Source organism: Pan paniscus, chromosome Y (assembly GCF_029289425.2).
Source record: "Pan paniscus chromosome Y, NHGRI_mPanPan1-v2.0_pri, whole genome shotgun sequence".
NCBI lineage: Eukaryota > Metazoa > Chordata > Mammalia > Primates > Hominidae > Pan > Pan paniscus.
The window spans coordinates 24,504,787-24,532,486 of NC_073273.2; the positions used below are offsets into that span (position 1 = coordinate 24,504,787).

Below are 27,700 nucleotides of genomic sequence, written 5' to 3' on the forward strand. Positions count from 1 at the left end.
ACGGGTGGGCCACGCAGCAGATGGATGTCTCAGTTCCCATAGAGTTTAGCACAGCAGGCGGCTCCCTGGGCTGGAAGAGGTGCGATGCTCTGGAAACCCCCCGCGGGTGTGTATGTGAGAGGACACCGAGATGTTCAGCGGGCTGTTCAGTGAGGACCAGACCCCTCCGATTTGAGCAAGGGAGGTGCACTTCGCAGCGTCACACCGTCCTCATCGCCCAGCCAGACCTGCCCCTCAAGTCCTTCTCCGGACTCCCTTGGCGATGGGGTGGCACCGCTTAGGAAAGGCGGAGGCCCACACCGCCCTGTCCCTTCCTCCAGAGCTGCGCACCACGGGGGAGGACAGACAGCGCATGCTGGGATTGTAGTTCTCAGGTCGGCGACCAATGGGCTGCAAACCGTTAAGACACCATAACTCCCAGCACTCCTAGCTAGGGACGCGCCTCCCTATCCTTCGCTGCCATACTACACACCACCCCCAAACCCAGCGCATGCTGGGATTGTAGTCCGTTGGCCTCGCAACCAATGGGCCGGAAATACTTAAAGTACTATGACTCCCAGGATGCCTTGCGAGGTACCCGCCGTCCCGATCCTTCCTCTAGGGCTGCGCACCGCCCCCAAGCCCAACGCATGCTGGGATTGTAGTCAGGTAGGCCTGAGACCAACGGACTGGAAACTGTTAAGAGACCATAACTCCCAGCACGCCTGGCTAAGGACGCACCTCCCTATCCTTCCCTCCAGCGCTACACACCGCCTCGAAGCCCGGTGGCTGCTGGGATTGTAGTGTGCAGGCCGGGGCCCAATCGCTGGAAACCGTTAAGAGACCATAACTCCCAGCATGCCTGGCCAGGGACGCGCCTCTCTATCCTTCCCCCCGCCCCCCCCACCCGGCGCGTTAAACACCGCCCCAATCCCTGTGCATCCCGGGATTGTAGTTCGGTAGCCTTGCGATCGACGTGCTGGAAACCGTTTAAGGACTATGACTCCCAGGATGCCATGCCAGGGAACCCACCCTGTTGACCTTTCCTCCAGGGCTGGGCACCGCCCCTAAGCCCAGCGCATGCTGGGATTATAGTCCGACTGTCGCGACAAAAAGGCTGGGAGTGGATCTGAGACTACAGTGCCAACACTACGGGGTAAGTTTCATCTTCTCTGAGACTACAGTTCCAACACTACGGGGAAAATTTCATCTTCTCCTCCGCCCCTCCATGTTTCCAGTGCAATTCCTCCCTGCTGTGGGGAGCCTATCTGTTCCCAAACTTCTGCGTGCGAGGAGACAGCATGGCCAGGGCAGGTGGTCTCACTTGTAATTGTGACACAGTCTCCCCACGTGCCAGTTGCACGACTGTGTGCCTGAAGTTTGATTTTTCTCTGACAAGATAGAGCCCGGGAGCTTCCGACAGCCTGCCCAGCATTGCCATAACGCTTGCTCGCGGAGAGCTGGGCGCGCCCAGACCTTTGCAGGGCCCCTCCCTCAGCCCCGACCCTTCTCCTCGCCCCTCCCCTGCCACGCCCCTTTCGACAGCTGGAAAGTCATCTACCTTTAATAACAGTCATCTTTGCAAAAAAAGAAAAAAAAAAAAACTCTGAGAATAACCTATCTTCCATTCTATTTACTATTTATTTCCATAGTATCCATAAATAGTAGCAATTAGAAATCATAGCAAGTCAAGCAAAATTCCTGCCTTGACTGTTTCATAAACCACGATATGGCCTTGCTGTGGTTTTATTTGTATTTTGTTTTGTATTTATTGACCTTTTGGATATAAATATTTAGGTATTTGGATAGTTTTTGGAAGTATTCCGCTATTAGTTTTTGATTTGCTTTTGTTCCCTATTTAATTTTTTTTTTTTTTGTCTCTCCCTTCTCCTTAGACTCAATCATTCCACAGGTCTCGAGAACTCTGTTCATTTCCTTTAAACTTTTTGTACTTTTTTTTCCCCAGACTGATAATTTCTATTGCTGTGTCTTCTGTTTTAAATCTGTGGACAAACTCAAAATTTTTTTTCATTTCCTTATCTATTTTTTTTTTATATATAAGTTCATTTCTTTGCTGAAGTTCCACATCTGTTTGTTTATGAACAGAATATTTTCTTTTTTCCCCATGAACATATTCATAAAAACTGCCTTCAAATTCTTGTCTGCTGATTGCAACATCCTAGGATAGCTTCTACTGCCTGCTTTTGATATTGTGTATGGATTACATTTTCACGTTTCTTTACAAGTCTTATGGATTTTAAAATTGTGTACTAGAAACTATAAATGACAATTATAGATAGAAACTCTGGATTTTGTTGTTTTACCTTGAAGACTTTTGTTTTATAAACAGGGTTCATTGGGCTAGTGTCAAACCAATGCTTATCTCCGCTCCAGTGGGCATAGCTGAAATCTTCATTCACTTGTTAAACACATATGTCATATATGTATTATGCATAGGCGTTTTTCTAAAATAATATATTTTATTCAAGTTTCATCATCGTTATTTGTGAGAGTTGAACAAGCTACTCCACAGTTAGTGGAAGTCAGAACCTCAGTTTTATTTGATTGTAGTATTTTATATAAATGAAATTATATAGTATGTATACTTGTACATCTATTTTCTTTCTTTCCTTTTCTATCTTCTTTCTTTCCTTTTCTTCTTTCTGTCTTTCTTTATCTCTTTTCTTTCTCTTTCTTTCTTTTTCTCTTTCTTTCTTCTTTCTTTCTTTCTTTTTCCTTCCTTCTTTCTTTCTCTCTTCTTTTTTCTTTCTTTTCTGCAGGTTGGTGTGCAGTGGCATGATCTGACTGCAACCTCTGCCTACCAGGCTTAAGATATCCTTCCACTTCAGCCTGTTGAGTCACTGGGACCGCAGCCTTGCACCACCATGCCCGGCTAATTGTTTTGTGTTTTTGGTAGAGACAGGGTTTCACCATGTTGCCCAAGCTGGCATGTCTACTGTCTTTTATGCAACATTACATTTGTGATATTCACCCACCATTTGCAAGCAGCTATAGTCTGTTCATTTTAGAAAGTAGTTTTTACATTTTAGTAAAATATGAAAATACATAAAATTAACCATTTTAGTATTGTTTTGTGTGTGTGCAGTTTAAAGAAATTAAATACATTCACATTGTTTTGCAACGATTGTCCACGTTCATAAGGAACTTTTTTTCAATCTTTTAAAACTGAAGATCTGTACCCAGTAAACAGCACTCCCTTCCCATTGCCCTTTGTGTAGTCCCTGGGAACTACTCTTCTACTTTGTGTTTCTATGAACTTAACTGCTCTAAATATCTCTTATGAGTGGAAACATACAATATAGCAAAAAAATCATGAGGAAGAATAATGTATACTATATAACATATGTTTATCCATTTTAAGAAAAATGCTAGCAGAGATCAGGTCATGGTGATTATAGAGAAAGGTAGGTAACAGTGAAAAGGGGATTGGGTGCATTAAATTTACGACGTGATGCCTCAAGTGCCAGAGCAGTGAGCTTTCTGCCCCACTCGCAGGGCTGGTCAATGGTGCGGCTGGGACCCTATTCGAGCAGCCTGACTTCCAGAGCCCATGCTTAGTACAAACTTCAGTGAACCATGAAAGCAATTCCAACAACAGGCACTTAAGGGCTCTGAGATTTTATCACAGCCTGTTCTTCATGGATAGCAACTTCAGAGAAGAGTGACAGCTGTGAGGTTCCAGAAGCCACACCTCAGGTCCCCCAGTTCCTCCCCAGCAGCTGGGGTCCAGCTGCAACAGGGCCTGATGCCGGCCAGGGAACCATGGCCACAGGCTGTGTGAGGCTGGCGGCAAGACAGGCTCCCCTCCTGCCCTCTGCTCATCTGCTAGGTCTTTGCCTTTTATTCTGATTGTGCTGCTCCAGGCTTGGAACCAAGCCAGAAATTCCTCTTGAGTCTGAAGATGATGATTGTTTCCAGCTATCTGGAACCGCTGCATCTCCTGGAGGACTTTAATCTTCTGGAGACAGAGGGAAAGACAGGATGCTGACAGGGCCTGGGTGAGAGACTCTGTAGGGGCCTTATAAAAGAAGAAGGGAGCAGGGCTGGTCTATGGGGTGTTTCTTTTAAGAGGCTGTCACCTCTCCTCCAATATCATGCAGCCCTAACTTGTTCTCAGAGTTGAATGTAAACAGCCCTCCCTCTAGGAACTTGTCATCAACTTCACTCCCCTGACTGCACCCTGCATTAGGATAGGTCTCCTCCTTCTCTGTGTATTACTCCCTTTCAATAAATCTTAGATGTGGAAGACGGGACCAGGGAATGTCCTGCCCAGGGTGATTTCTGATTTCCACCTCCACCCTCCCGCAAAGTGAGGACTTCAGCTACTGCTCACCTTTGTGTTTTTCTGGGTTTTGATCATATTTCTCTGGAAGACAGAAAGCCAAAGACCATCAGAAAGGTCCGCTGGTCCATGAGTAGCCTCCATTTCCTGGGATTTCCAAGCTTCACCACCAACAGAGCCACCAGGGTCAGAGAATGTGCACAAAAGAGGCCTTGCAGCTCTGCAGCTTCACTACTCAGGGAGTGGGACTGATGGCTGCTGTTCAGCCTCCATCACTCATGAGTAAAATACCCTGTTTACGGGGTGGGGAGGGCTGTGAGGCCCTTGCAAGAAATTTTGGCAAGGACTGAGATCTAGGAACTCAGTTCAAGACTCTCTTCTCCCAGACCTCAGGATCCTGGTCCCTGACCCGTCTGCTCCAGGCTCACTCACATCCACACACTCCTTCATGGCAATGTCCAGCATCACCAGGTCAGTGAGGAATGTCTCCAGAGAGGGCATGACACCTGCACCATCAGAGTGGTAGTGGTGAGGAGCACCTGCTCTCAGGTGCCCACCCAAGTCCTGTCCCCTGAAATCTTATAAACCCCTGCCTCCTGGCGCCCTCTACCTAGGTTACCCACTTGGAGTAGCTGAAAACCCTCAGCTCTCTTTTCCCAATTCTCTATGTCTTTCCATTAGCTGTCCTCTATGGCCATTAACCTCACCATAATTACCTCCTTGGTGGGATTTTAATAAGCCACAAGGTCATGTGGTCCCTGGCTCCACCTGTTTTAAAAGCCACAGGGAGCCCAGCTCTCCCAGGCCTTCCTCTGGTCTGTCTAATGAAGGTGTTTTAGGCACTGCAGCCCCAGGAGAAAAGGGCTGGAGTAGAAAGCCCCTCTGCTTTTTTGATTTGGAGGTCTCCAGCTGGGAGAAATAAGCTCTGTTCTCTGAAACCCTGGAGCCCTTCCCCACTACAGGTACATTCACCTTCTGCTGTCACAGCTTCATCTGGGCTCTCTGGGGCTCCGCTACAGGGTAGACAACTTATAGGTCTCCATCTGCTAGGATGAGGGACAAGGTCAGTGAAAATATGCTTCTTTCAGTTGTGCCTCAGCCACACTAACCTTGGACACGGATAAGTGGCCTGAGTCAGCTTGTCTAGTGCTCTGACCACCTCCAGTGAGCTCTGACTCTAGACTCCCTCCCAGGTCCAACACTCCCTGGATGTGTCATTTTGGGCATGCAGTCGGGTTTCCCTGAGCTCTTTCCTCAACTGGAAAGTGTGGTGGGAACCAACTACCTCACAAGGCCTCTTAACACCTCGGTTTCATGTGGCTGTCATGATTGCTGTCACCGTCATCCCTCTCAGGATGAGCCAGACACAAGCACCCTCAGATTCTCTTTCTCCCTGAGCCCCATGATCGCCTTGTGAGGCCTGCCCAACAGGCTCATCATTCCTACATTTTCCACATAAGAAAACAGAGGCCCAAAGGGGCAATGACATGCCAAGGACCCCGCAAGAGAGGCCAACTCCTCCCTCAACCTGGAGGGACTGTCCCAGCTGTCCTCATCCAACACCCTAGCATCACCACTGACCAGCATTGCATCTTCTAAACTCTATGAGTGACAATATTCCCAGCCAGGCCCTGTGGTGGTGGACATGGTTCTGAGAATTGGGAATCTAAGGTGGAGGAAAAGTTAAATATTTAATATGAACTCAATTGAACATGGGCACAAACAATGGTCACCAAGTCCTGGAACAGGTTGTATGAGCCCCTTGAGGTATTCATCCAGCGCTGTTTCAGAGAAACCTTTCAATCCATTCCTATACGTTAGTGATTGAAAAAACAACAGATAATTGCAAAAACAAGTCGATCTTTTGTGTTCCTTGAGCCCAGTTGTGAAGGGCACCTGTGACTGCGCCTCATGCCAAACAACTCATTACGAAAAGAGCTAGGGTTCCAGACTGTGCCGAGGTTTCATGAGACCTCTCCTTTTCTGTACATGGACAGGTGGCCGACTCTGGAGCCCAGGCTTTTGCTTCCCAATCTGGTAATGAATCCTCCATAGTCTGGTGAGTGTAAATATACATATATATATGTATATAAATGTGTATATATACATATATAGATGCATATATATGTATATATATATAAAATATACATATAAATATACATATATATATTTTCTTTCTCTCTTTCCCATTGCAATTTGCTTATTATATTATTTGCTTATCATGTCTGCATTGCCATACACTTGGGATAAAGGCTGTTTATCCTTAAAACTATTGTGGGTGCCTTTTCTTTTCCCCTCGTGCCTTTCCCACACAGGAGCGCAGGTGATGGAATCTCGAAGTGACCTCACTTCCTTAGTTACAAACTCAAAGGAAGTTGAGAACTCTGGTAACCTGGAGCCCTCATTCTAGAGACAACCTTGTATTTACTAAGGAGAGTGTGAAGACAGCAAGATGTTCTCCTACTATGTCTTGAATTTCTGAGGCTCTCATCTCAGGAAGGCTTGAACTGAGAAACTTTTTTTTATGATGGAGACAGTGCTCATTCTGCACCACTGGCTCTTCTGGCCATTTGGAAGGGGTTACCCATGGATAACACAAGGCCATCCATGGCAGGCCTATCCAGGCCAGGCCTCACCTTTGATATCATCTCGGTAGCCACACACCCCTCCTCATCGCCACGTCTCGTGGGAAAGAAAGAGATAATGGGTCCTTTCTTGACAGGAGCAGGTTTCCATATATTGGGAGGCTAAAATCCTGTCAAATTTACACCACAGGTTACAGCTGGCAGGAGGGGAAGGTGAGTGCTGGGGATCACCTTTGTCTGTTCAGATGTTTATTCTAAGGCTTCAAGCTGTCATCTTGTTTTCTCCCTGGCTGGAGGTCTATGCAAATGCTCCTATGTGCCTGATATGGGGAGTAGACTTTCTAACTGGAATTTCCTCTGCGGGGAAAGCCAGGATGCCATTGATGCCTCTTGGCCAGGCTTCCAGGCACTCTCTTTGCAGAACTCTATTCAGGAGATCCCTGAGGAGCTGTTTGATGAGTCCAACTACTCTATCTCATTGAACAAAAGGCAGGTGCACCATGCCAACAACCATGGCCCGTGCTAGTCTGGAGTCAAGGTGGGCACAGAGAGGTCTCCAAATGGAAAAGACCAGGGAAGCCCAGGACCATGACCCAAATGTGAGGATTCCCCAGAAACCGTTTAGGGCTTTCTCCATTAAGTACCCACAGTTCCTTCCCAGAGGAATCTGGCCTCCATTAGTCCATAATGGCAACTTAGGTGCACAGTAACCAGTCATATGCTTGCAGGAATGTCAAAAGAAACACTTCTGTGTTGTTTTTACTTTACATTAGGTTGTGAGTATCTTTGCATGTTGCTATTATTTTTATTGTTATATCTACCCACCCCAGATACTTCCTGTAGCAGGCAGCTTCATTGCCTTGCCAGACCTTCTCTAAGTCTTAGAAGTTCACACTGTTACCAGAGAGAGGTTTTACCCAAAAAGTGGGAGTTATGCAAAAGGGTCTTATGAGACTCTATACATGTGTCTCCCAGAGCCCACCTCTATAGCCTCATCAGGACAGGAGATTTGCCCTCATATGTCTTCATAAGATTCCATAAGTGGAGCCTTTCCCTCAGTAATTTAGCCTTTTAATACTGGTTGAGCCTGACATAGTAAATTCTATTTCCACTTTAGCCATGTTACAGGGAATATACTTTTTGTTTTGTTTTTTTTTTGATACGGAGTCTTGCTCTGTTGCCCAGGTTGGAGTGCAGTGGCACAGCCTCTGCTCACTGCACTCCGCCTCCTGGGTTCACACCGTTCTCCTGCTTCAGCCTCCTGAGTAGCTGGGACTACAGGCGCCTGTCGCCATGCCCAGATAATTTTTTTTCTGTGTGTGTGTGTGTTTTTTTTTTTTTTGGTAGCGACAGAGTTTCACCATGTTAGCTAGAATGGTCTCCATCTCCTGACCTCATGATCCACTCGCCTTGGCCTCCCAAAGTGCTGGGATTACAGGTGTAAGCCACCATGCCTGGCCGCTACAGGGAATATCTTATCTGTGTCCTAATAGGCTGTAACAGTTTGCTATGACTTCCGTAGTACAGTACCACAGGCTGAAGTTCTTTAACGACAAAAATGGAATGTCTCACAATTCTGGAAGTTAGAAATCCAACCTCAAGCTACTGGCTGTGTGGTTTCTCTGAGGTCTCCATCCTTGGCTTGTAGATGATCATCTTCTATCTCTGTGTTCACAAGATCTTCTCTTGTGCTTTTCTGTCCTTCCTGCCTCTTCTAATAAGGGCTCCAGTCATCTGGAATTAGGATGCACCCCAATTAATTCACTTAACTACATTTGCAGAGGCTATATGTTCAAATATAGTCACGTTCTGAGGCACTAGGTGTTAGGACATGAACATATAATTTTTAGGAAGGGAATGCAATCTAGCTCACAACATTTACTAATCCCTTGTAGATTATAGTCTCCCAGGAAAATGATTACTCAGTGAAAGAGTGGGAAAGTGTAAAGTTTTAATAGGTAAAGCCGGAATATATTCCAAAAGGGTTGTGAAAGGTATACTGTAAATAGTAGTTTCTGAATTTATCTACTTTTGTGTATCCAGACCCCCTTGGATGTTAACATTCTTTTAATTTTTTTGTCAATCTGCTATCTATGTGGCAAAAAATTATGTTTCTATTTCAATTTTTCAACTGATATATTTGAGTTACCTTTCAGTTGATTTATACCTATTTGGATTTTCTGTTCCCTCAGTTAACCTGCTCAATTCCTTGGCCCTCTGAGGGGTTTCTCTCACCTTGGAGTCCCCGAGCACTGACACCTTTGTCAGGTGTGGGGTTGCTGTAGTTGTTTCTCAAGACTCCTTTTAAGGTTTTAAAAGACCCAGTTAAGTTGCTTTAAGTCAAAAGGGTTGTCTTAGGGTATCTTGTCCTGTGCCCTGTCTCTAAAATAGAAAGAAAGTGAGGCTTCCCCATGCCCTTTCCTCTATGTCAGGGACAGACATAGAGCCTCAGGTAGCTTAAAGGGAATTTCATGCAACCCTCACCGTGGAAGATTCTCATTCTTACCTGTGTTTTTCTGAGCAGCCATTTGACATCACAGAGCCTTGTTTTCTCATTTGTAGACTGAGAATGTTTTTTTGAGAATTCTCTGGGATAATGTTCTTCATAAAGATTATTAATACAAGTGGGTGCTGTTGTCTTACAGCTGATATGATATCGTGAAGGCCTTGAATGTATTCATGGTTTAATTATTCTCTACCTGCACATTAAGTTTGATATCAGAGGCCTAAAATCTTTTTCACCATAAACACCCATGTCCTCCACATGCCCAAATCTCTGAAGGATGGGGATTTCCTGATCTGAGCTCCACATTCCAGGCCTCTGGTGTTTCATGGTCTTGCCATGAAAGGTCTTGTCCCCTCCCCAAGAGGAAATGAGTCTATTCTGAACCTAGAGGTGTGAATGATGCCAATGCGCCAAACCAGGCACAACGGAGAAGCTGACAAAGTCCCTGACAGCACCTTCCAGGGTCAAACTCTCTTCTTCTTTAACATTTTTCTCAACTTTTACCAGGACTTCCCCACCACTCTATAGTTTCTGGACCAGCTGTGTAGTAGTTGAGCATATGTCTTCTCCAAGGCACAGTGGTGACTCTGCCAGCTACTAACTGTGTCTTAGGATACCAGTGCATCTTTATCAGCCTCAATTTGCAGTTGCAATTCTCTATAGAGAATTGTAAAATGAGCCTCTGTTCTGTACGAGAGACGTGCAAGGGGAGAAGAAAACACACACACAAAAAAACCTTTAAGGGTAAACAAGCCTTATCTCATGCAAATGGCAGTGCAGCTATAATAAGCAAATTGCAATGGGAAGGGGAGAAGGGAAACATATATACATATTTACGTTTACCAGACTGCAGAGGATTCATTACCAGACGGGGAAGCAATAGCCTCGACTCCAGAGTAGGTCACCCATCCGTGCACAGACAAGAAGAGGTCTTATGAACTTTCGGCGTGGCCTAGGGCCCTAGCTCTTTTTGGAATGAGTTGTTTGGCATGAGGCCCAGTCACGAGGGCTCTTCACAACTGGGCTCAAGGAACATGAAAAGGTTAACTTGTTTTTGCAATTGTCTGTTGTTTTTCAATAACATATAGGAATAGATTGAAACAGATACTTCTCCAAAACAGTGCTGGACGAATGCTTCAAGCGGCTCATGCAACCTGTTCTGAGACTTAGTGACCATTGCTTTTGTCCATGTTCAATTGAATTCAAATTGAATATTTAACTTTCCCCCACAACCTTATATGGTTTTTGTGAGAAATGAATGGCATAAAACATGAAAAGTGGATCCCTAATGCTTGGCTTTGTGGAAAGGCTGCTGGGGCATGCTCTGATTTTTCGTATTTATTATTTTTTTTCTCTTCTTTCACCCCAGAAGGTCTTTCATGTCACAATGACTCATGTCCCTCTATAATTGGACAATTATATAGAAAACAAACATGTTCTTACATTTGTAAAGGGCGTTTGAGCTTCCTGTTAGCTGAACTTTGTCCTTGAAACAGAGAGATCCTGTTATCTCTCTGAGTGTGCCCCAGGCACACTCAGACATAGCTAAAGAGGTTGTAGTTAGGGCTTATTTATTCATCACGTATATATAATGCAGTTTTCAGACATTTGGCATAATTCAGTGAAGACAGCAGATGACAGTTCCTGGGCCACAATTTACTTCAGGGAGTCAGACACTGAGAGTGGACATCATAAGCAGGTCATGTTCACGGAACGTGAGATCTGACGTTCTCATGCTCTTCTCTAGGAATGGATGCACCTGTCAGCTTCTGATCAGAATGACAGACCCAGGATCAAGCATAACATTTAAATAGATGAAGAAAACTTTTTTCCAAAAGGTAACATCGCTTTATGATAAAAATTCTCAACAAATTAGGTGAAAATAAATTCACTTCAAAGTATTAAAGGCCATGTATTACAAATGAATAGCTGGGTGGACAGATGTGCCATAAGGCAAGGGCATCCGCTTCCCTAGATACATATCCAGGGGCACAGAGAATGAGCAGTTCCAGGGTTGTGCTTCACCTGAGGTCCTCTCCAGGTCGGTTTCAAGAGGACAGGACTGCGGTTCTGCATCCACCTCTGTGGAGAGCTGGAAGTAAAACGAGCTATGCCCCACCTCAGCCCGATGTAGACAATGGCTACAGAAAAGACTGTTTTCTTCCTCATAAATAGGGGTGCTCGAAGTGGGTAACCTCGATTGTTTCACATACTCATAAGTGTCTGCCAGCCTTGGTTCTTCATTGGTGAACTAAGACTCTTTGCTCTGAGACTCTGCAAAAATGCTTCTACTCCCTGAGGCCCTTCAAATCACGCAGAGGCATGGCCACTCCAGAGGGATTTTGGGTAGATAAAGATGGGATAGAGCTAAACGTGCCACAGCACTGGACCCTGACTCTGAAGTCACGGGAAAATGCCAGTTCCTGTTGGGTTTTCGAGCTCCTCATTTGAAAGTCGTTTTAAATAATTTCCCTGGATAAGGGGAGGGTGCCTCATGAGTAAATAGCACACCCCAAATGGTGGAGGCAAAGAGAGGGCAATGGAGGATTCCAAGGTCACTCATTGTACTTGGAGCCTTCTGATCCTGCTCCTTTGTCCCCTGGAACTCTAAAGAGTCAGTGTCTTGAGGACGCAAAAAAATGGTACCTGATTTTTTTCCATAATGTTCCTGCATGGGGCTGCAGTGTTAGTGATGGCCTTGAGGTGGTTACAGCCTGCTGTGTTTCTGGTGCCTATTGAGATTTGCCGGAGCAGCTGGAGCAAGTAAGAGTCACACACCTCATGTTATTATCGACAGTTTCCACATTGCCCACTTAGCCAATCTCTTTTCCCTTGCACTCACCCTTTGCCAGCTACCTTGGTGGGCCCAACATGTAGCACAGAAAATGATTACATCATGGCTGCATGCCCCTCTGAGGACAGAACAGTCTGAAGACAGCTCGACAAAAGCACTAAAGCAAGTATATATAAAAGAAAAGAGCAAGGACTATCATATAAAGTAGAATGTTGAGAAGAGCTGCAAAGTCATTGCATGTGGGTACCCAAAGGCCTCACTGAGGTGATCTTTAATCCATGATGAGAATGACAACAGGGAGGCATCTCTGCACAAGAATGTGTCAGCGAGAAGCCACCCTTGGTGAAGAGTCTTACAGGTGTGAGTTTGGCAGAGATTAGAAAGGGACCAATATGGTACAGACAGCCTGAGGAAGAGATAAGCAGAGGCATGGAGAATCCTGGGGCTCGGGAGATGAGGCTAGATATCTGCTCCTTCTGACAACATGGCCCTAAAACTTAGCACCTTTCAATAGTATATACTATAACACAATTTGTGTGGACCAGAATCTGGACACAGTTTAGTTAGCTGCCTCTGCCTTCACGTCCCTTATGAGATTGCGGAAGTGATCTCAACTGAAGGTGGACCAGGAAAGCATCAGACTTTAAGCTCATGCTTGTGAAAATTGGCAGGGTTAAGTGTAGACTGAGAGCATGACCTTACTTCTGTCTACTGGCCTGAGCACTCTCTCCGTTCTTTGTTATGTGCGTCTGTACATAGAGCATCTCATAGCATTGGAGCTTGCTTCCTCTGTTCGAGGAATACAATTGAGAGACAGAATTAGGCAAACAGGTTCACACAAAAAGAGACAGAAAGAAAGGGAAAGACTGAGGAAGCAAATAGGAAAAACCCAGTAGGAGGAATAATGACAGCTTTAAAAAAAATCTTGAGAGTTACAATAATTTGTATTAAAATTGTAACCCCCCGTGTAATGCTATAAGGAGATAGGTTGTAATTAACTCCTGAGGTTGAGGCCATGATGATTGAGATTATTGGCTTTATACAAGAAACCCCAGGGGGATGTCTGTCTCCTACCAAATGAGAATAAAACTTGATGTGTGCAGTCTGAAATTCAGAAGAGTCATCACCAGAGCTCAACCATGCTAATACCCTGATCTCAAGTTTCTAACCCCTAGGAGTGTGAGAAATGAAATCCTGTTGTCTATAAGCTGTCTAGTTCATGGTTCTTTGGTATAGCAGCCTGAACTAATACAAAAGTCATACACTATTGTGTATTCCATTCGACAAAAGCTGAATTTGTGCCTCCAAACTATCAAAAAAAAAAAAAAGACTTTAAAAATTGGATATTTAGAATGAAAGATAAGAAACAGCTTGTTGAAACACTTACGTTTCCTCTGCTTATAAGATTTTTAAAAATTGGCTGGAATTTGTTGGAACCAATATGGTCAACTGAAGTCCATGGAGAATGAGTTTGCTGATGTTAGAGCCCAAATTTCCACTGCATGTTTCATACTAACTCTCCCTGAATATTCATGTGACCTGTGAGGAAGCAAGAGGAGATGACTGTGCATGTCTCATGACTTTCCATATTACTACTTTTCTTCCAGCAATCCCCTCCTAATCCAGAGCCCACTTCTTAAGCTTTTTTTAATCAACACCTTAAAGCCTATGTAAGAAAACCGATTTGAGCTGGACTTCTATCTCCTGTTGGCCAACCTACAACAAGATGCCATTTTTCTCAAAACCCAAGTGCCATACTACTGACATCAAGCAGTAGGCCATTTTGTTTAATTACAAACTGAGTCACTAACCACCTAGTGCTGGGAGACTTTGTGAAGGCTTTCCCCAACATAGGTGAGATAAGGCACATGGATATAATTCTATATATAATAAGAAGGCACTAGAAAGTTTAATGCTTGTATTAGTCCATTCTTATACCGCAATGATGGAATACCTGAGACTGGGTAATTTATAAAGAAAAGAGGATAATTGACTCACAGTTCCTCAAGATTGGGTGGGAGAGGCTCAGAAAACTTCCAATTATGGTGGCCAACAGGTGAAGTGAGTGAGAGCAGGGGATATACCAGATACTTATGAAACCATCAGATCTCGTGAGAACTCACTATCACAAGAGCAGCATGAGTAAAACCCGTCCCCATAATCCAATCAACTCCCCTCAGTTCTCTCCCTTAACACCTGGAGGTTATAATACAAAATAAGGTTTGTGTGGGGGCAGACAGCTAAACAATATCAATGCCAGAGGATGATATCTACATTTAATTTCAACCTCATACTTCAGTTTCAGAATGAAACTGAAGCCCAGTGGGGAAGTGACTTTCCCAAGATTACACTGCTAGACCCCAGGCCTACTTGAGTTGTGGCCCATGCTACCTCACACCTATTCTCCTAATGCTTCCACCTCTAAGTGTGTGTGTTATTTACAGGTGAAACCACACAACGATTTTTATGTTTTATCTTATATACCTCTGATACATTCCCTAGGAAGTAGATAACATTATCCCCACTGTGCACGCTAGGAGGCTGGGGAAGCCTCAAATACAGAGTGACTTTTATTAGGTCCTAGAGATGATAAGAAAAACAAGGTTATGTTCCAGCTGTCTCATATCCTGGAACCCAGGCTGCATGTAGGCCTTTCCAGGGAATTAAGGGGAAGTTGTGTTTGCATAACTGTGTACAAATAAAGAGTTCACATGGAAGAGGAGACTGAGCAATCAGTAGCATAGTAGGGCCTTTGGGTAGGTCTTACAGAAAGAAGGGGCCCAGTGGATGGAACCTTGAAGAGTTTAACACACTTTCCTGGTGACAGAACCCCACAGCAGTTAAGAAACCAGGAACCCACATTCTTGAGACAGCTCTGTATTCACCTCTGTTGGTGAGAGATGCTCAAGAGAGTGAGATGTCCTTTCATTGTGCCCTGATAATTCTGAGTTCTAGCCTTACAAAGGCTCAGTGTAAAAACCTTGTCTGATAACACAGATATCAACTCAGCCCTCATTCCTGATACCCCTGGCCATTGGCCAGGTGCACCTACAGATAACACAGAGCAGCCCAGGACAGGTCCATCCAGGGCAGGCCTCTCTCATCATCTCATCTGGGCAGCCCCATGCCACTTCTCAGTACCATGAGTTGCCGTATGGACAAAAGGGAGGGCACTCTTCTTGGGCAGAAGCAGATTGTCAGGTGTTGGAACTCTTGTGTGTCTGTTATGTTCATATTCAGGTCATAGCTGGCAGAATAAAAATAAGAGAGTTGGGGACTGAGTCTGTGTACTCAGATGTGAATAGCAGGACTCTAACCTGTTCTCTGGTTTCCTTCCTTGCTGGAGATTTATTTATTTATTTATAATTTAAGTTCTGGGATACATGCACAGAATGTGCAGGTTTGTTACATAGGTTTACATTTGCCATGGTGGCTTGCTGCACCTGTCAAACTGTCAGCTAGGTTTTAAGCCCCACATATATTAGGTATTTGTCCTAATGCTCTCCTTCACTATGCCCCCTGACAAGCCCCGATGTGTGATGTTCCCCTCCGTGTGTCCATGTGTTTTCATTGTTCAGCTTTCACTTATGAGTGAGAACATGTGGTGTTTGGTTTTCTGTTCCTGTTATTTTGCTGAGAATGATGGCTTCCAGCTTCCTCCATATCCCTGCAATCTAAGGTCTCTGTTCTGTTCCTTCGGTCTATATATCTGTTTTGGTACCAGTACGACTTCCTCTCTTCCTATTTGCATACCCTTTATTTCTTTCTCTTGCCTGATTACCCTGGCCAGAACTTCCAATACTATCTTGAATAGGAGTGCTGAGAGAGGACATCCTTGTCTTGTGCTGGTTTTCAAAAGGAATTCTTCTGGCACTTACCTATTAAGTATGATATTGGCTAGGGGTTTGTTATAAACAGCTCTGATTATTTTGGGATTTTTTCCGTCAACACATAGTTTATTTAGAGGTTTTAACATGAAGGGATATTAAGTTTTATCAAAGGCCTTTTCTGCATCTATTGAGAAAATCCTGTGGTTTCTGTCACTGGTTCTGTTTATGTGATGGATTACATTTATTGATTTGCATATGTGGAACCAGCCTTGAATCCCAGGGATGAAGCTGACATGATCATGGTGGATAACATTTTCGATGTGCTGCTGGATTTGGTTTGCCAGTATTTTATTGAGGATTTTTACATCGATGTTCCTCAGGGATATTGGCCTGAGATTTTTGTTGCGGTTGTGTCTTTGCCAGGTTTTGGTATCAGAATGATGCTGACCTCATAAAATGAATTAGGGAGGAGTCCCTCCTTTTCAATTGTTTGGAATAGTTTAAGAAGGAATGTTACCAGCTTCTCTTTACACTTCTGGTAAAATTCGGCTGTGAATCCATCTGGTTCTCAGTGTTTTTTTATTGGTAGGCTATTAATTACTTCCTCAATTTCAGAACTTGTTATTGGTCTATTCAGGGATTCAACTTCTTCCTGGTTTAGTGTTGGGAAAGTGTACATGTCCAGAAATTTATCCATTTCTTCGATATTTTCTAGTTTATTTGTGTAGAGATGTTTATAGTATTCTCTCATGGTAGTTTTTATTTCTGTGGAATCAGTGGTGATATCCCATTTATCATTTTTTAATGTGTCTATTTGATTCTTCTCTCTTTTCTTTTTTATTAGTCTAGCTAGTGGTCCATGTATTTTGTTAATCTTTTCAAAAAACCAGCTAGTGGAATCATTGATTTTGAACAGTTTTTCTTGTCTCTGTCTCCTTCAGTTCTGCTCCGATCTTAGTTGTTTCTTTTCTTCGGCTAGTTTTTGAATTTGTTTCCTCTTGATTCTCTAGTTATTTTAATTGTGATGTTAGGGTGTCGATTTTAGATCATTCCAGCTTTCTGTTGTGGGCATTTAGTGCCAGCATATCCCCCCTTAAAACTGCTTTATCTGTGTCCCAGAGATTCTTGTACATGGTCTCTTTGTTCTCATTTGTTTCAAAAAAAACTTAATTTCTCCCTTAATTTTGTTATTTACTCAGTAGTCATTCAGGAGCAGGTTGTTCAATTTCCATGTATTTATGCGGTTTTGAGTAAGTTTCTTAATCCTGAGTTCTGATTTGATTGCACTGTGGTCTGAGAGACAGTTTGTTATGATTTCCATCATTTTGCATTTGTTGAGGAGTGTTTTGCTTCCAATTATGTGGCCAATTTTAGAATATGTGCTATGTGGCCTGGAGAAGAATGTATATTCTGTTTGTCTGGCATGGAGAGTTCTGTAGTTGTCTATTAGGTCCACTTAGTCCAGAGCTGATTTCAAATCCTGAATATCCTTGTTAATTTTCTGTCTCATTGATCTGTCTAATATTGGGAGTGGGGTGTTAAAACTTCCCAGTATTATTGTGTGGGAGTCGAAGTCTCTTTATAGGTCTCTAAGAACTTGTTTTATGAATCTCAGTGCTCCTCTGTTGGGTAGGTATATATTTAGGATAGTTAGCTCTTCTTGTTGCATCGATCCCTTTACCTTTATGCAGTGCCCTTCTTTGTCTTTTTTCATCTTGGTTTAAAGTCTGTTTTATAAGAAACTAGGATTGAAACCTTGTCTTGTTTTTTTGTTTTTTTTTTTTTGCTTTTTTTTTTGCTTTTCATATGCCATTTCTGCTTCCCTTTATTTTGAGCCTATGTGTGTCTTTGCATGTGAGATGTGACTCCTGAATACAGCACAACAAAGGGTCTTGACTGTTTAACCAGTTTGCCAGTCTGTGTCTCTTAATTGAGGCATTTAGCCCATTTACATTTATGGTTAATACTGTTATGTGTGAATTTGATCCTGTTATCATGATGCTAGCTGGTTATTTTGCACATTCGTTGATGCAGTTTTTTCATAGTATCGATTGGTCTTTATATTTTGGTGTACTTTTGCAGTGGTGTACCATATTTTCCTTTCCATATTTAGTGCTTCCTTCAGGAGCTTCTGTAAGGCATGCCTGGTGGTGACATAATCCCTCAGCATTTGCTTGTCTGTGAAGGATTTTATTTCCCCTTTGCTTTTGAAGATTAGTTTGGCTGGACATGAAATTCTGAGTTGAAAATTCTTTTATTTAAGAATGTTGAATATTGGCCCCCACTCTCTTCTGGCTTGTAGGGTTTCTGCAGAGAGATCTGCTGTTAGTCTCATGGGCCTCCATTTGTAGGTAACCTGACCTCTCTCTCTGTCTGCCCTTAACATTATTTCCTCCATTTCAACCTTGGAGAGTCTGGGGATTATGTGTCTTGGAGTTGCTCTTCTCAAGGAGTATCTTAGTGATGTTCTCTGTATTTCCTGAATTTGAATGTTGGTTTGTCTTGCTAGGTTGAGGAAGTTCTCTTGGATAATATCCAGAAGTTTGTTTTCTAGCTTGAATCCATTCTTCCCGTCACTTTGAGGTATACCAACCAATCGTGGGTTTGGTCTTTTCATATAGTCCCATATATCTTAAAGCCTTTGTTTAGCTCCATCAGGCCATTTATGTTTATCTCTAAGCTGGTTATTCTAATTAGCAGTTCCTATAACCTTTTATCAAGATACTTAGCTTCTTTGCATTGGGTTAGAACATGCTTCTTTAGCTCAGAGTAGTTTATTATTACCCACCTTCTGAAGCCTACTTCTGTCAATTCTTCAATCTCATTCTCCATCCAGTTTTGTGCCACTGCTGGAGAGGGGTTGTGATCATTTGGAGGAGAAAAGGCATTCTGGTTTCTGGAAATTTTAGCATTTTTGTGCTGATTTTTCCTCATCTTCATGGATTTATCTACTTTGGGGCTGATGACCTTTGGATGGGGTTTTTTTTGGCGGTGGGTCCTTCCTGTTGATGTTGCTGTTGTTTGTCAGTTTTTCTTCTAACAGCAACGTTCTTCTGCAGGTCCAATGCAGTTTGCTGGAGGTCCAATCCAGACCCTGTTCACCTGGGTATCACCAGTAAAGGCTGCAGAACAGCAAAGATTGCTGCCTTCTCCTTCCTGTGGAAACTTCATCCCAAGAGGATACCCGCCCAATGCCAGCTGGAGCACTTTTGTATGAGGTGTCTGTCCACCCCTGTTAGGAGGTTTCTCCCAGTCAGGAGTCATGGGGAACCCACTTGAGAAGACAGTCTGCCTCTTAGCAGAGCTGGTGCACTGTGCTGGCAGAATCCCTCTAGTCAAGATCAGCTGCTCTCTTCAGAGCCGGGAGGCAGGAATGATGAAATCCACTGAAGCTGCACCCACAGCCGCCCCTTCCCCCATGTGCTCTGTCCCAGGGAGATGGAGGTTTTCTGTGTAAGCCTCTAACTAGGGCTGTTACCTTTCCTTCAAATATGTCCTGCCCAGTGAGGAGGAATCTAAAGAAGCAGTCTGCCACAGCCACTTTGCTGCACCTGACCCAGACCTCCCAGCCTCCTTGGCATTGTCAGGGGAAAACTGTCTACTAAAGCCTCAGTAATGGTGGACTCCACTCCCCGCAACTGAGCTCAATTGACCCAGGTCAACTTCAGACTGCTGTGCTGGCAGCGAGAATTTCAGGATGAGGAACGCATTAGCTCTGTGATTTTCATGTCTGTTGCAGGGATTTGACCCATTGTTAGTGCTAGATTTGGAGTCTTAAAAAACAGATTTATCTTACTGAACTCAAAGTACAACTTGAAGATGCACTCAGCTGTTTAGTTAAATTGCAGCAGGAGAAAATGTATCTTTGCAGATCTATTTTTATGTCACTTTCTTTTAGACATGAAATTGTCTCTGGCACAGTAATTTAACTTAGTCTATGTCAAAAACATAGCCTGAAATTACTCAAAAAAAATTATGAATAGTGGAATGCATTCTATGTGTTTTCAGATTTCTTCTATGATGTAAAATAAATAACATAATGTTTTACCTTGGATTTCTAACCTCAACCCTCAGCCATTTTCCCAAACTTTTTTTTTTTTTTTTGAGATGGAGTCTTGCTCTGTCTCCCAGCTGGAGTGCAGTGGTGCTATCTTGGCTCACTGCAAGCTCCACCTCCCATGTTCATGCCATTCTCCTGCCTCAGGCTCCCAAGTAGCTGGACTACAGGCACCTGCCACCACGCCCGACTACTGTTTTGTATTTTTAGTAGAGACGAGGTTTCACCGTATTATCCAGGATGGTCTTGATCTCCTGACTTCATGATTTACCCATCTCAGCCTCCCAAAGTGCTGGGATTACAGGCGTGAGCCACCTTGCCCTGCCCCACTTTCCCAAACTATTAAAAGACCTTCTAAGGTGGTTCAGAAGCATTTTTCAGAGGAGATTGTTCCTAATGGTAAAGGATAATAACAGATGGATAAAAATCTCAAATAAATTATGCCTCTTTTTGCAGAAGTGTCACTCTCCAGAGTCTCCAAGATCCAGAGAAGTTCCACGAGATAGAGTAGTTTATGAACATTTAGCAGAGTTGGTCCTGACTGCCGTCTCAGCCTCTTAATAGCTGTGCAACTATAGACAATTTACTGGACTTAGAACAGTTATATAAACCTCAGCTGCAAGAAAACACATAACACTGATTGCAAGAATGGCAACCACTTCTCATTCCTCTCTGATCTGGGCCCTCTGCAATGTATACTTGTGGCTGCTTCCATAGAGGGAAAGATTTTCTTTTCCCAAATCTTGGATCTGGCTGGGCTTATTTACTCTGCCTCATTCATACTTTTTGTTCTAATGAAATAATTAACATGTTTAGCGTCTCATCCCAGCTTTTATCTTGTTAAAACTATATCTTATAATATGTCATCTCTCTTTACTATATTTGGTTATATTCATTCTATTCATTATTCAGCTTTACTAATCTTTTTATCTCTGTTTAGTGTTTCACCTATACATTTTCTTAATTTTTTTATTCTTTACATTCTACCGAGCTGTGATTCAAATATGCTATTTTAATATGGAAAATGGTGGCCTAGTTTTTCTTCAGAAATTTCTTTTTATTTACTTGTGTTCTTCTGTTTTTAACTTGGTTCCAATATTTGGGAAATATCACATTTGAGATGTCTGTAGTCATGTTATTTCTGTGCTTATTCCATTTTCCCTTGGAGGAAGGTGGACAGCACACAGACTTGACATCCTTGTAATCTATCAGTATCTGAAGGGACCACTTTTTTTCAGTTTGATTACTTCTCTGGCTTATTCTCTTGATTTACTTTAGCTTTCATCAAGTGCTTATATATTTTTAAACTGTATTCATTATTTTCATGGTTCTTGTAACTTCTTGAGAACTTTTACTTGTCTACACTAAAATGTTTAAAAAATATGTAGCCTTTTCTTCTTAAAGCACAAATATGCAGTGCACACATGAGTAGAATATTTCATAGGCATTGGGCAGCATACAACCACATCTTATGAGATATTCCGTTTCTTCATCAAAACATCTCTCTCAAATATGTAGTAATAGTCACTTGTAAAGGGTAGTTCTTTTGATACTTAAAATTTTATGTGCCTTTTTGAAAATATATACTTAACTGCAGTGAACAGAACTGACCTAGATACAAAGAGAACTACTGTTTTTGTAAAACATTAAGTTGATAGAATGACTTATCTTATTTCAAGTCTTTTGACTCTAGTCACTGTGCTTCCTTTTAGTATGTCCTTGACCTCACAAAAATAATTCGTGGAATCTTCTATTTATTTTATAAATTAATTTAAAGAAACAAAATTTGTGCATGGCTAAATATTACTTGTTGAGTACAATTTAGAATTTCTACTGTCATTTTAGTGTCCTAAAAGATATGACCTGTTGAATTTCTGCTCTCATAAAATGAATGATATCGTTAGGCCTAAACCCTTGCCATTTATTTTCCCCCTCTGTCATACAGTGTGTATCTTTGGTTCACTGCTGAAAAATTTTATTAATTTTTCTCTCTTGCTAGTAATCAAACTTTTGAATAAAGTTATCATTACTTGTCTTTATTTAGTTACTGTATGTTAAACATTTGATTTCTGATGGTCTTAATGTCATTTAATATAATTGTAAATATTTCAATTTGTCATTATTAACAAATTTCTGTGTTATATATTTTAGACTCAGCTATTAATTATATGTGTGTAAATGACTGTGAATAGTTTCTAAAACATTGTAGGGGCTACTAAGTACTAATAACCCTGATTCATTAAAATTTTATTGGTTGTACTATTCTTTATTTACTAAATTATTTTGTAATCTTATTTAAATTTATTCTTTTCTAAATATTTGTGAAAAAGGGGGTAGGCTAATGTGTCATTTTGATAAAACTTCATGTCAAATGATATGCTTCACTGTTTTCTTTTAGATGTAATAGCTTTTTTGACTCAGGCAATGCATGCAAGTATGAAGTATAAAAATTATAGTCTCAATCCTTAAGCAGAGGAAAAACGTGGCTATTTATTGATTGTAACAAAGCTACATTATCCCACATAATACATAAAACTTTCACAAATCTACATTATCCCACATAACAGGCATGCCAGCTGCCTAGATCTGGAAACATGGATTGTTACAAATTAGAAGTAAATAACTTGATAGGCCCAATTTAACAAATGAAGCTCAAGAAGTGGAAGATATAAGACCTATAATAAAAGATTAAATTATTGTAAAAATCTTACCACAAAGAAAAATCAGAGTCAAATATTTTAACTATTAAATTATACAAAATATTTAACAAAATACCAATCCTTTACAAATACACACCATACATAGATAAGAGATAAACAACCCTTAATTACTTTATGAGGCCAATATTACTATACCAAAGACAGACAAACCCAACATGTGTTAGGAATAATATGGGTACATACGGCTGATGAATAAAGACACATAATTCTAAAAAAGTACTAGTAAATTAAATACAGAAACACATAAAAGTAATTATACACCGTGGCCAAGTACAATCTTTTTACAAATGAAATGGCTTAATATCTAAAAACCAAAAATTTAATACACAACATTGATAAGCTGAAGAACATAAAATGATCCTTTTAATAAAAACAGGAAAGCTTGTGATACAAATAACACTGATTCATTATAAAATCCTTAACATGCTAGGAAGAAAAAACTCACTAGAACTACTAAAAAGGATTCATAAAAGTTTCCCACTAATATTAAACTTGCTGATGAAAGACTAGGAGCTTTGCCTCACAGTCTGGGAAACAGATAAGCATGGCTACTTTTGCTACTGTACTAAATTGAACTAAAGGTGTTAGGCAGAGAAATTATATAATAAAAACAAATAAAACAATTCTAAATTTATAAAATAAACTTTTATTGTAAATGGCATCAACTTATATGCAACGATTTTTAAAGAGTTTACAAAAATCAACTGGAACTAATAAATGAGTTCAGTAAGTCACAAGATACAAGATAAATGCACAGTATTAAATTGCACTTTTATACACTAGGAGCAATCTGTCAATAAAATTCGAAAAATTAATTCTACTCATTAGCTCAATGTGTAGTGGCTTAAAATTCCAAATATGCATTATGTCATATTTTCTGTTGGCCACAAATACTGACACAGCTTAGTTGAATGGGTCTACCACAATGTCCTCATGTGTCCGGAATTGGTGGGTTCTTGGTCTCACTGACTTCAAGAATGAAGCCACGGACCCTCACGGTGAGTGTTACAGTTCTTAAAGGCGGCATGCCTGGAGTTTGTTCCTTCTGATGTCCGTATGTGTTTGGAGTTTCTTCCTTCTGGTGGGTTCGTGGTCTTGCTGGCTCAGAAGTGAAGCTGCAGACCTTCATGGTGAGTGATACAGCTCATAAAAGCAGTGTGGACACAAAGAGTGAGCAGTAGCAGGATTTATTGCAAAGAGCAAAAGAACAAAGCTTCCACAGTGTGGAAGGGGACCCAAGACAGTTGCCACCGCTGGCTCGGGCATCCTGCTTTTATTCTCTTATCTGACCCCACCCACATCCTGCTGATTGGTCCATTTTACAGAGAGCCGATTGGTCTGTTTTACAGAGAGCTGATTGGTCCGTTTTGACAGGGTGCTGATTGATGCATTTACAATTCCTGAGCTAGACACAAAAGTTCACCACGTCCCCACTAGATTAGTTAGATACAGAGTGTCCATTGGTGTATTTACAAACCCTGAGCTAGACATAAAGGTTCTCCAAGTCCCCACCAGACTCAGGAGCGCAGCTGCCTTCACCCAGTGGATCCCGCACCAGGGCCGCAGGTGGAGCTGCCTGCCAGTCGCACGCTGTGTGCCGGCACTCCTCAACCCTTGGGTTGTCGATGGGACTGAACGCCATGGAGCAAGGGGGTGGAGCTCGTCGGGGAAGCTCGGGCCGCACAGGAGCCCTTGGCAGAGGGGAGGCTCAAGCAAGGCGGGCTGCAGGTCCCGAGCCCTGCCCCGCGGGGAGGCAGCTAAGGCCTGGCGAGAAGTCGAGCACAGCAGCTGCTGGCCCAGGTGCTAAGCCCCTCACTGCCTGGGGCTGGCGGGGCCAGGTGCTAAGCCCCTCACTGCCTGGAGCTGGCCGCTCCAAGTGCGGGGCCCGCCGAGGCCACGCCCACCTGGAACTCGCGAGGGCTCGCAAGCACCGAGCTCAGCCTCGGTTCCCGCCCGCGCGTTTCCCTCCACACCTCCCCGCAAGCTAAGGGAGCCGGCTCCGGCCTTGGCCTGCTGAGAAAGGGGCTCCCACAGTGCCGCGGTGGGCTGAAGGGCTCCTCAAACGCGTCCAGAGTGGGCGCCAAGGCCGAGGAGGCTCCAAGAGTGAGCGAGGGCTGTGAGGGCTGCCAGCATGCTGTCACCTCTCACTCATGAGACTGAAGCTGTGTGTCAACTAAAGCTGGACTGGGAAGGATGCACTTCTGAGCTCAATCTGGTTAGTTGTGGCATTATTGTTTTGACTGAGGTCTTAGTTTCTTTCTGTCTTTGCTCAGGGCACTCTCTCCATTCTCTGTCACACAAGCCTGTGAAAATGAAAGCTCAAAACATTGAAGCTCGCTTCTCCAGAGCAAAGTATGCGACAGACAGAGAGAAAGACAGGAAAAAAGGAAGGAAACAAAAACACAAGAGAGAGAAAGTAAGAGGCAAGTGACAGTCTTTTCATAATTAAATATTGGAAGTGACATTCCCTATTTTCAAATGTATTCTACTGACATGAGGTGAGTCAGTAACAACTTACTGTTTACACATGTGTATGTATAGTTGGAAATAAAAATTGTTATGAGCCGTCATGAAGGCTGTTCACGACGTATGCTAAGGTGAGACAAATGGGCATGATTCTAAATATAACGAGAAGGTATTACAATGTGTGTTGTTGTTATTGTTGTTGTTCTGGCCAAAGAATAACAACATCTAAATTGTATTCAATTTCGATGTTTTCATGGTGGAGTTTGAAAAATAAATTCAAGAGGAGACATGACTTTCTCAAGATTCAAGTTATGAAACCCAGGCGTGTTTGAGAGGTATTCACGCAACGTCCCATCCCTTGTGGTTTCTTTCTCTAAGTTTATGCAGTAGCTGTGTTTAATATCAACCCCCAAGAGTCATGCATATCATTTTATACATATCTCATGAGATCCCTTGCAGCTGGATGCCACCATAATCCCCACTGTGCAGGATGTGAGACTATGGAGCCCCTGAGAGGCACAATGACATACTTGGGATCACAGAATTAATACATTAAACATAAAGACTTTAACTCAGCTTGTATCCTCAAGCCTGTGGCTCTGGCCACATTCCATTTCCTCAGGGACTGGTGCAGGAGGTGCTTTATTTGCATAATTGTGCACAAGTAATCAGATGACTTGGGAGAGATTGGTGAGCAGTCATCAGTGCAGAAAAGCCTTTGAGTAGGTCTTATCGAAGGAAGGTAGGTGTTATTGAAAGAAGAATAATACCTTCAAGAAGTGACCTCATTTCTTTGGTGAAAGGCCCTAACAGTACTAAGAACTCTGGTAACCAAACACTCCCATTCTAAAAACAGTCCACTATACAGCACTGTTGGCCAGAATCTCTCAAGAGAGAAAGATGTTCTGCTGTATAACAACTTTCTGAGGCTCTTGCTTGTGAAGTTCTGTTCATCACAAGTAGTACCTTCTAGCTATGTCTTCACACAGCAGAAGGGGCATGAATATTCCTTTCAACCTCTTTCACATGGGCACTATTATTTTTTCATTAGCATGCAGCCCTCCTGACTTAATAACTTTCTCAAAGTTCCAATAACTAATAGTATCACACTGAATCCACATGTGGATTAAGTTTTTAAATATGAATGTGGAGAGTGAGGAACACAAATATCCAGACCATAGCAAAAAGTTACTAAGCAATAACAATTGCAGTGGACAGTATTATTAATACTTGGGGTATGGGAATTTGATGTTTCTATCACAAAGGTTAAAAAATGGTTTATCTTGGCCGGGCATGATGGCTCAAGCCTGTAATCCAAGTACTTTGGGATGTCAAGGCGGGTGGATCACAAGGTCAGGAGATGAAGACTATCCTGGTTAATACGGTGAAACCCAGTCTCTACTAAAAATACAAAAAATTTGCTGGGTGTGGTGGCAGGCGCCTGTAGTCCCAGCTACTCGGGAAGCTGAGGCAGGAAAAAGGTGTGAACCCAGGAGATGGAGGTTGCAGTGAGCTGAGATCACACCACTGCACTCCAGCCTGAGCGACAAAGCAAGACTCCATCAAAAAAAATAATAATTAAAACACATAACAAAATTAAAGTCCAATTAAAGGTAAATATATAGAGCAAAAAAAAAATCAAGCTCTGATAAGGTTAATTATAATAGATTTTGCCAGAATTTTGAGATTTCTGGGGATGGACAGAGCCCAAGAGTTTCCTTCTGTTAACAATTTCTGTGAAGTTTCTTACACTCTTACTCAATTTGAACATGGATAAATAGGTTTTCTCTGTTTTATTATTTAAGACATTCATGATAAAGAAGGCCAATTTATGCATGATTCTTTTTTTTTTTTTTTTTTTTTTTTTTTTTTGAGACGGAGTCTCGCTCTGTCGCCCAGGCTGGAGTGCAGTGGCGCGATCTCGGCTCACTGCAAGCTCCGCCTCCCGGGTTCACGCCATTCTCCTGCCTCAGCCTCCCGAATAGCTGGGACTACAGGCGCCCGCCATCACGCCCGGCTAATTTTTTGTATTTTTAGTAGAGACGGGGTTTCACCGTGCTAGCCAGGATGGTCTCGATCTCCTGACCTCGTGATCCGCCCGCCTCAGCATCCCAAAGTGCTGGGATTACAGGCGTGAGCCACCGCGCCCGGCCTTATGCATGATTCTTCAACAGTTATTGAGTCAGTGGTGTCTGCTGAGGAAGGGCACAGAATCTCATGCCCACAGAAGCATGATGTTCTATCAGATAGGAGACTTCTCCTAGAGCCAGAGCTTCATCTTTCAAATGGAATTAGAGGTTTTCACAGGCATACATTACTCTGAAACCCTATCAGAGGCTTAGCACTGAGAATATGACCAAAGAAGGTGACTAATAAACATATGACCTAGTACTCTGATCTACAGTGATTCTACCCTCTCAAATAGCTCTTCCCTGGCTCTGGAATCTTTTCTGGATTCAT

At 42.6% G+C, this 27,700-nt stretch overlaps 1 long non-coding RNA gene across 1 annotated transcript; it reads left to right on the forward strand.

The window, feature by feature from the left end:
- Positions 1 to 966: 966 nt before the first annotated feature.
- LOC129395625 (uncharacterized) lies at positions 967 to 22,088 on the forward strand. Its single transcript, XR_008622960.2, has 3 exons — positions 967 to 1,135; positions 11,121 to 11,211; positions 19,057 to 22,088. It is a non-coding gene; the product is annotated as an uncharacterized LOC129395625 (long non-coding RNA).
- Positions 22,089 to 27,700: the final 5,612 nt, after the last annotated feature.